Below are 10,127 nucleotides of genomic sequence, written 5' to 3' on the forward strand. Positions count from 1 at the left end.
CTGGAGCAAGCAGAACGAACTACAACCCTTGCTACTACCCAGGTATCACAAATACACATTCATTCATAATCACTTTTCATTATTACCTATTCTTAAATAATGACCCAGATCAAGCAGGACGAACCACGACCCTTGCTACTACCCAGGTATCACAGACATACATTCATTCAAAACTTCATAATTGAACTCATTTATCATAATTCTCCTTCCCTATCTCATACCCGGGACAAGTGGTCAATGCCACTGCCTACTACCCGGGCACAGTCTCTCTATTGCGCCTTATTACCATTAGAAGAAATCTGTGCCCTGTCACCATTAGAGGATATCTGTGCACTGTCACCATTAGAGGGTATCGGTGCCCTGTCACCTTTACAACCAAAGAGAAAACACAAGTATATTCACATTCAACATTTTCCATCATTATTCATTTACCACATTCATTCATTAATCATATATGCATCTCTGGCATACTCGCCACATGTTCAAGCTTCCTCAATCAATCATAATCCTTTAATCATTAGTCATATACATATATATACTCAGCCATAATTCAATGCTTATCGCAGCCATCCAGCTCATAACATACACAGCACTTTCACCATCATTCTCAGCAAATCATACAATCATCATTCCTCATCATTCATCATTGATTCTCACTTTACTTCATCCACAAGTTATCACATGTCCTAGCTTCTTTCCATTACTAGGCATACTATAAAAAATTTAGGACTCAAAGGATGAAAATGGAGGCTTAGAATTTTGAAATTCGGCTTTAAAAACTCAAAAATCAATTTTTGCTGAGAATGGGGTCACGCGTGTGCGTCACCCATGTTCATGCCTGGGAAGCGGAGAAAAGCGGGTAGTAGAGCACTCCTAAACAACCAAAATCATAAAATTACTCAACACCCATAACCAAACTCGAATTTAAGGGGAAAACGAAAATTGGGCAGAGGATAGTGGAATACTCATCACAAAACTTAGATAGAATTGTAGAGGATGAAAAGAGCGACGCGTGACCGCAAACGACTCGTCAATCTGAGTTCCGGAGAGAAAGTTATGGTGATTTGAAGTTTGATGAAGTTAGGATTTTCTCTCTTCTTCCTCTCTTCTCCATTTCAGCGCCCCACACACCCTTTCTTTAAGGTTAATGAGCTGAAATACTCATAACTAATGTTTATATATGTTGGATCTTGGGCCCGATTCACTTGGTTTAGTCCGTTGGCCCAATTTTGGGCCAAAACTTTTACGATTAGAGTTTTAAATCGTATTTTAAATATTTCTATCTTCCCAAATTATAAATTCTTATTTCTTAAAATTATTCACTTCTAATTAATTTTCTCAACCACAGTACCGGACAGATTGTAGCCGGTACTGCCGGTCAAATTTTCAGTGCACATTTTTACGTAGAAAACTATGTTTTTTGACTCAGAAAAATTCACTGAGTCCAAATATCATATTTGAATTATCAAATTCCGATTGCTAAATTTTCTAACCATATTCGCTCCTATTTAATTTATTATTTAATTAATTACGATTTGACCGGATTTTATACTTTCTCCTTCTCCTTCTTCGAAGCCCGATTCTGATGATTGTTTGTGTGCAGAAACATGAGAGAGAGAGAGAGGTCAGAGAAACAGAAGCAGCAAGCTAAGAAGGAAAAGGCAGAGATGGACAAAAACCGCTTATGACAAGGAATTTGATTTTTATTCTTGTCATCGGTGTTTTAGGGTTTCGATTTCGCTATTCTAATATCTAAACATCAACCATGTGTTTTCACGATTGGATAAATTTCTTCTCACTGAATTCATAATTTAGGGTCTAAATCTATAAATTAAGACATTGGCCTCTGAAAAACGTTTTAGATCTTAGAATTAAATCAAGCATTGTATGGTTTGCATTCCAATTCGTGAATCTTCGGTCGAAAAGTTCAATGACTGTTGGTATATCAGATTCAACACTCTAATCTCTAGATTCTTTTCAAATGTTTTCCTAATTTTCCTTGTTCTTCTTCAGTTTGAAGACTTTGCGAATCATAATGCGTTTGATCTGCTTGCAAAATACAGTCCATCTCTTCTTGTTTTCAATGATGATATTCAAGTAGCAAATGTTAATGCAGTTGCTTATTCTAATTTGAGGTTACTTAATTACCAATCTTTTTTGGTTTATTTTAAGGGTACAACATATGTGGTATTAGCAGGATTGCTTGCTTCTTTAAAATTTGTTAGGGGAACTTAGCTGACCATACCTTCTTACTTTTCGGTGCTGGAGAGGTTAGTGTCTTGGGAAAATTTGCTTTTTCTCTCTATGTAAAATGCATTTACATTAAATTCTGCTCGCATTAATGTTGTGAGATCTTTCAAATGCTTGTTTGTATTTGGTTTATACTACAAATGATATACATGGGATCTCATTCTTTTGTTAGATAATCTCATTCTCATTTGTGAATACTTGAAGATCTTGTCCATGTCAATGCAATGTGGTTTGTCCATAAGAGTGAACTCGTTTCGTTGCCCTTTTTGTACTTCATCTAATCATAACTTTTGTCTTGGTATATCTAGAGACAATAAGTTTCTACTTAATATATGTCACTGTCTTGTGCCATAGTTTACTTTAAAAAAATTATGTTTTTTCCCTGTTCACTTTTTTATTTTGTTCATCTCTTTTCACCATACTGCATCTCGTAACTTGATAGTACATCAAACACAAACTTGGTTTGCTGAAGATAAATATTTTGGATCTAATCTTTGATGTTCAATTAGGCTTTTTTTCACAATTTAGTCCCACTTCTCTATTTCAAGTTCAATCTTTCTTTCCAAGAAAGCATTGATGACAATGATGATTCTGATGAAGGGAAATATGAAGACAGAAGTCCCTGTTTTTTTGAAATAGAAAGAAGTGCTGGTTTTTTAGACAAGGAACTTGCTGCTAGTGGCTTTAATAAAAAGGATAAAGAAGATATTCAGAGGGTATAATGATTTTCTTATTCTATATAGGAAGGAAAAATTATGGAAGCATTTTCTTTAAATGAAAAATGCAAGATGTTTTCCCTCTTTGTTTTTCATTTGTGAAATTGCTTCCATACTGGTGGATTGGCTTTTCCTATTTTATTTATACGCATGAGTGTCAATTTGTCATGCTTTTAATTGTTCCTCAATGCTTTTCAAATTTATGTGCAGTTCATTGAAGGTGGAGCAGAGGCTGAAACAAACTCAGATAGTGAAGGTGACTCAGTGGAAGACCTGAATGAATCAATCCTTCTTCAGGTATATAAAAAGGATAATTTTGAACTAATAGATGGTGAAAAGTAGATATGTGTCAACTTCTCAGTATGCTAACTATATTTTGAAAATTAAATTTGAATAATGAATACATCTAATATTTAGTACAGAGATAATCGAGAAGCTTGCCTGTGTTTTTCCTGCTTATCTCAGTTGTTCATTTATGTGTTTTTCAATGTTGATATAAGATTGTTGCTTTATTCATACAAAGTGACACCATGCTTTGGTTAAATAACCAGGATGAAGAACATGAAAACAAAGGAAAAGATGAGAGCTGTGAAGCTGCTGAAAGCGGTGCATCTGAAAGGGAATATGCAACTGACAAGGTAATGGTTAGCTTTTGATTCTTTTTTCTTCTGCAAAAAAACCTTGAATATAGTTAGCTCCATATTTATCTACAAGTTAGTTTAATTAGTGGCAAGAATAGAAGATTGAGATCTCTCTTTGCACATAGCAAAATCTTGAAGCTTCTTCTCTGTTTTCTATTCTCTCCTCTCACATCAGCTCTATTTTAATTTAGTAATTTATGTATTTGGTATTTAATGATTTTGTGTCTTGCATGTCATTTTTTAATAACAGAGATTGCTAGCTGTAATAGATGAGCTTGAAGCATTGTGACCTGAATTTAAACTCCTTGGGAACTGATGAGCGGATAATTTATACGCTTTTTGACATTGTTTTTAGTATGTTTTTAGTAGGATCTAGTTACTTTTAGGGATGTTTTTAATAGATTTTGTGTTAAATTCACATTTCTGGACTTTACTATGAGTTTGTGTGCTTTTCTATGATTTCAGGTATTTTCTGGCTGAAATTGAGGGACTTGAGCAGAAATCAGATTCAGAGGTTGAAAAAGGACTGCTGATGCTGTTGGATTCTGACCTCCCTGCACTCAAAGTGGATTTTCTGGAGCTACAGAACTCGAAATGGCGCTCTTCCATTTGCGTTGGAAAGTAGACATCCAGGGCTTTCCAGCAATATATAATAGTCCATACTTTGGCCAAGAATTGATGACGTAAACTGGCGTTCAACGCCAGCCTTCTGCCCAAATCTGGCGTCCAGCGCCAGAAAAGGATCCAAAACCAGAGTTGAACGCCCAAACTGGCACAGAAGCTGGCGTTCAACTCCACAAATGGCCTCTGCACGTGCAACACTCAGGCTCAGCCCAAACACACACCAAGTGGGCCCCGGGAGTGGATTTATTCATCAATTACTTACTCATGTAAACCCTAGTAGCTAGTTTATTATAAATAGGACCTTTTACTATTGTATTAGGCATCTTTTGATCATCTTAGGATCTTATGATCATCTTTGAACGCATTGTTCTTAGACCATAGGGGCTGGCCAAGGTGACCATAGCTTGCTTCATACCAACAATCTCCGTGGGATTCGACCCTTACTCACGTAAGGTATTACTTGGACGACCCAGTGCACTTGCTGGTTAGTTGTATCGAAGTTGTGACGATTAAAAATTAAGATCAGAGCACCAATCTTTGGGGCCATTACCAGGATTTGTTCGAGCATGGAGATCACAATTTCGTGCACCAAGTTTTTGGCGCCGTTGCCGGGGATTGTTCGAGTTTGGACAACTGACGGTTCATCTTGTTGCTCAGATTAGGTAATTTTCTTTTTGTTTTATTTTCAAAAATTTTTCAAAAATCTTTCAAAAATCTTCTCACCTGTTTTCGAAGAAAAAAAAATATTTTCAAAAATATATTTTTCTTCAAAAATTTTAAGAATGAATTCTAGTGTTTCATATAACATGTTTTAGCTTGACTGGCCATGAAGCCATGTCTAATTCCCAGGATTTTGATTGAGGACTATGAATTCATTACTTCCTTTTTCCCAAATGTTTTCAAAAGAATTATACAAAAATCCAAAAAAATTTAGAAAATCATAAAAATAAAAAAAAAAAAAAATTTTCATGTTTCTTGTTTGAGTCTTGAGTCATATCATAAGTTTGGTGTCACTTGCATATGCATCTTGCATTTTTCGAAAATTCTCATGCATTCATGGTGTTCTTCATGATCTTCAAGTTGTTCTTGGTAAGTCTTCTTGTTTGATCTTGATGATTTTTTGTTTTGTGTCTTTTCATGTTTTTCATATGCATTCTTGAATTCTTAGTGTCTAAGCATTAAAGAATTCTAAGTTTGGTGTCTTGCATGTTTTCTTTGCATAAAAAATTTTTCAAAAAAATGTTCTTGATGTTCATCATGACATTCAAAGTGTTCTTGGTGTTCATCTTGACATTCATAGCATTCTTGCATGCATCACATGTTTTGATCTAAAAATTTCATGCATTGCATTTTTTTTTTGTTTTTCTCTCTCATCATAAAAATTCAAAAAATCAAAAAAATATCTTTCCCTTTTTCTCTCATCAAATTCGAAAATTGAGTTAACTTTTTTCAAAAATTTTTAAAAATCAAATTGTTTCTCATGAGTCAAATCAAATTTTCAATTTGAAAATCTTATCTTTTTCAAAATCTTTTTCAAAAATCAAATCTTTTTCAAAATTCTTAATTATTTTCGAAAATTCCAAAAATATTTTTCAAAAATCTTTTTCTTAATTTTAGATCAAATTTTCGAAAATAACATAAACAATTAATGTTTTGATTCAAAATTTGAAGTTTGTTACTTGCAATCATAAAAATGATTCTTGAAGCAAGAAAAAGCAGCAAAGAACAAAGCTTGCAGAAAAAAAAAATAGGCAAAAAAAAAAAGAAAGAAAAAGAAAAAGCAAGCAGAAAAAGCCAAAGCTCTTAAAACCAAAAGGCAAGAGCAAAAATCCAATAACCCTTAAAACCAAAAGGCAAGGGCAATTAAAAAGGACCCCAAGGCTTTGAGCATCAGTGGATAGGAGGGCCTAAAGGAATAAAATCCTGGTCTAAGCGGCTAAACCAAGCTGTCCCTAACCATGTGCTTGTGGCGTGTAGGTGTCAAGTGAAAACTTGAGACTGAGCGGTTAAAGTCAAGGTCCAAAGCAAAAAAAAAAAAAAAAAGAGGGTGCTTAAAAACCCTGGACACCTCTAGTTGGGGACTTTAGCAAAGCTGAGTCACAATCTGAAAAGGTTCACCCAATTATGCGTCTGTGGCCTTTATGTATCCGGTGGTAATACTGGAAAACAAAATGCTTAGGGCCACGGCCAAGACTCATAAAGAAGCTGTGTTCAAGAATCATCATACTGAACTAAGAGAGTCAATAACACTATTCGAAATCTGAAGTTCCTATAGATGCCAATCATTCTGAACCTCAATGGATAAAGTGAGATGCCAAAACTATTCAAGAGGCAAAAAGCTATAAGTCCCGCTCATATGATTGAAGCTCTGTTTCATTGATAGTTTGGAATTTATAGTATATTCTATTCTTTTTATCCTATTTTGATTTTCAGTTGCTTGGGGACAAGCAACAATTTAAGTTTGGTGTTGTGATGAGCGGATAATTTATACGCTTTTTGACATTGTTTTTAGTATGTTTTTAGTAGGATCTAGTTACTTTTAGGGATGTTTTTAATAGATTTTGTGTTAAATTCACATTTCTGGACTTTACTATGAGTTTGTGTGTTTTTCTGTGATTTCAGGTATTTTCTGGCTGAAATTGAGGGACTTGAGCAGAAATCAGATTCAGAGGTTGAAAAAAGGACTGCTGATGCTGTTGGAATCTGACCTCCCTGCACTCAAAGTGGATTTTCTGGAGCTACAGAACTCGAAATGGCGCGCTTCCAATTGCGTTGGAAAGTAGACATCCAGGGCTTTCCAGAAATATATAATAGTCCATACTTTGGCCAACTAGCAGGAAAGCAGAGGTTCAGAGGAACGAAAAGCATCTCCATTCGCTTATCTGAAATTCCTACCAATGAATTACATAAGTATCTCCATCCCTATTTTATTATATAATATTCGAAAACACCATTATCACTTTATATCTGCCTGACTGAGATTTACAAGGTGACCATAGCTTGCTTCATACCAACAATCTCCGTGGGATTCGACCCTTACTCACGTAAGGTATTACTTGGACGACCCAATGCACTTGCTGGTTAGTTGTATCGAAGTTGTGACAATTAAAAATTAAGATCAGAGCACCAATCTTTGGGGCCATTACCAGGATTTGTCGAGCATGGAGATCACAATTTCGTGCACCAGGAACAAATTGAACAATTGGAGGTAAATCCTAGCTGTAATAGCTGTAATATTATTCTACTCTCTTGCTCCTTGGGGCCGTTGCTTCTTTACTCCGCTCTCTCTTGTTTGTGGTTCTGCTAGGAGAAACCTTGAAGGCATGCTTATAATTTTATGGTCTTAGTGCAACTTTTTATCAGGACTCTTCTGGTTTTTAATTCTGTCATTTTTATGCTTCTTTGCTCTGCTCTCTCTTGAAGGCATGCTTATAATTATGTAACATGTTAATGTTTGTTCGTCATTTCACTGGAGTTAATAGCCTAGTTTTTTTTTGTCTAGTATCTCTATGAAACTCAGTCACTTGAAAATATTACCAAGCTGTACCACTTTTTGGGAAAGTTTTTAATCTTCCATTATCTATTTATTAGTTAAACCACTGGCTATCTATTGGCTTTCAATTTATTTTTATATCATTTTCAAATATTTAATATACTTTTCATTGTTTTAATAGTATTTAGAATATTATTTTTACTATTATGTTAATATATATTGTTATATTGTTTAACCTAATAGGTACTTGTTCATCAAGAGAGTGGCTTGCACTTAAATTTTATTTTCTCCTTTTGCCTTTTATTATTTTACCTATTTCTTATTGGAGCAGTACCTAGTGAAGTGGGCTTCACCCAGGCTTCACAGCGGCAAGCCAATTGAGGAGCAGCATTTGTAGCTTCATAGGCCACTTCTGCACTGTATGAAAGTGAAAAAGAAAAATTAAGGTCAAGGGTAACTGTGATTGAATACATTTATTCATAGGGTTAGTGTTTCTTAGCACACTTTTGATTTAAGTCTAATCACTATATATTATTATGAAAAGTATGAATTCACTGAATTATAAAACTCTCACATTCAATATGCTTATCAATATTATAAAAAAAATAAGCGAGAATTAACATCAACCACCAACTGAAGCAAACAAGAAGCATTAATGAAATCAGAGGCAAGCTATGACACCAGAATTCTTAATCTGAAATATTGTTTTGTTAGGTGAAGATGCTGAAATTGAAAGATGAATCGAGGCTGAGGTGCTCAGCATGAAACTCTACCACATACGGAAGATACATGGCATAGGGAAGAAGAAGATGAAGAGTGCAATTAGCAGAGTGTTGCAGGGGCCATTGTAAGATAAAATATTTGCAAGAAAATTATCTAAGAAGAAGGGTCACATTGTAACTTGGACTCAAGAGGTAAAAACTTATTCTCCCTATTGTATTTTTTTCTTATTGTTTAATAATAGTTCTTTGTATGCTTATGAATTCATTTGCATTTGAATATTGTCTTATGCTTGGTTAAATGAGTTTCAGAAAGACGATATACTGAGAATGCATATTGGTATCCATAGAACTGAAAAATACTAATTCTTCCTCTCTTGGGTTTTTCTAGTGTATTTACAAAAGGGGTAGAAGAATTTATTTCCTTTGCTGAGAGACTTTCATGATAGTTAAGATTTTCCATGTGTATGTGAAAATGTTGTGTGCTGAATTTGATGTTAATTTGTAGCCGAACTGTATCAACTTTATTCTGAATATTTCCTTCTTGCAGCTGTTGATTCATTAGAGAAAATGAGGGAGGAAAGCAAAAAAGTATACCAATTTTTGACGTGGTGCCCTTGAAAGAGGCTCGAGTTATACCAGAGTGTACAAGTTGAGATAGATACAGTTGCTTGATCTAAGTAGATATTGAATAGAGCATAGTTACGTTGTTCATGAATTATTTTTACTATGTTTTAGTGTAAAATATGGATCATAAATTTGATGTATTTAGGAATTTTCAATATTTTAAATTCTATATTTCTATGTAGATACTTTGAATGTTTTGGTATTTATTTGGAAAATTAATCTATGCTTGATTTTTTTTATATTTTGTGGAAATATAATTATTTATGAAAATTAAGTTTTAATAGTGGTAAATGTAAAATTAGTAAAAATCTCTAATTATAAAATTAGGAACAACAACCGATTAGTGACCGATTTAGATTTTTAGTTCAGGAATTGGTGACTGATTTAGCGACCGAAAAGTTGGTTGCCATTTAGCGACCAATTTACTCAACGATCGATTTAGCGACGGAAAATTTGGTCACCATTTAGCGACCGATTATGTTAGCAACCAATACTCTTTGGTGAAGGTTTGGTGACCTTGTTTAAAAATTGGTCGCTAATGGTTAGCGACCAAGGTTTTAGCGACCACCAGAATCGGTCGCTATTCCGATAATTTCTTGTTGTGTTAAGCCCATTTAGTTTTAGTATTTTCTTTTTTGTTTGAACATGTGAGATTATATGTTTGGGTTAAATTTTTTTTTTAGAATTAGGTCATGCATTATTTAGCGTTTTATTGTGATTCATCTGAACATTTTTTCATGGTTATTGTAAACATTTTTTCATAAATTAGGGTGCGCAATATTTAGTGTTTTTAGAATTTTTTTTAATCGAACACTATTTTGTTATTGCTGTAAAAAAATTGTTATTGTTGTGCAGTCCCATCGATATGTTATCAACATAAAAAGATAACACGGTGTACCTTTAGATGACAGGATTAAGTAGATTCGATTTAGTGTTATGAAGTCTAATTCGAATTTAATGAATTCGATTTATATTAAAACATCCAACGAGACATTTATGTAATGTTTTTAAATTTAAAAATACACATAAAATTAATTTCTCTTAAAAATCATTTACC

At 34.0% G+C, this 10,127-nt stretch overlaps 1 long non-coding RNA gene across 1 annotated transcript; it reads left to right on the top strand.

Annotated features, from left to right (window-relative positions):
- On the top strand, positions 2,872 to 3,605 carry LOC107617062. Its single transcript, XR_001614780.2, has 3 exons — positions 2,872 to 2,966; positions 3,177 to 3,263; positions 3,518 to 3,605. It is a non-coding gene; the product is annotated as an uncharacterized LOC107617062 (long non-coding RNA).

Source organism: Arachis ipaensis, chromosome B09, assembly GCF_000816755.2.
Source record: "Arachis ipaensis cultivar K30076 chromosome B09, Araip1.1, whole genome shotgun sequence".
NCBI classification, from domain to species: Eukaryota; Viridiplantae; Streptophyta; class Magnoliopsida; order Fabales; family Fabaceae; genus Arachis; species Arachis ipaensis.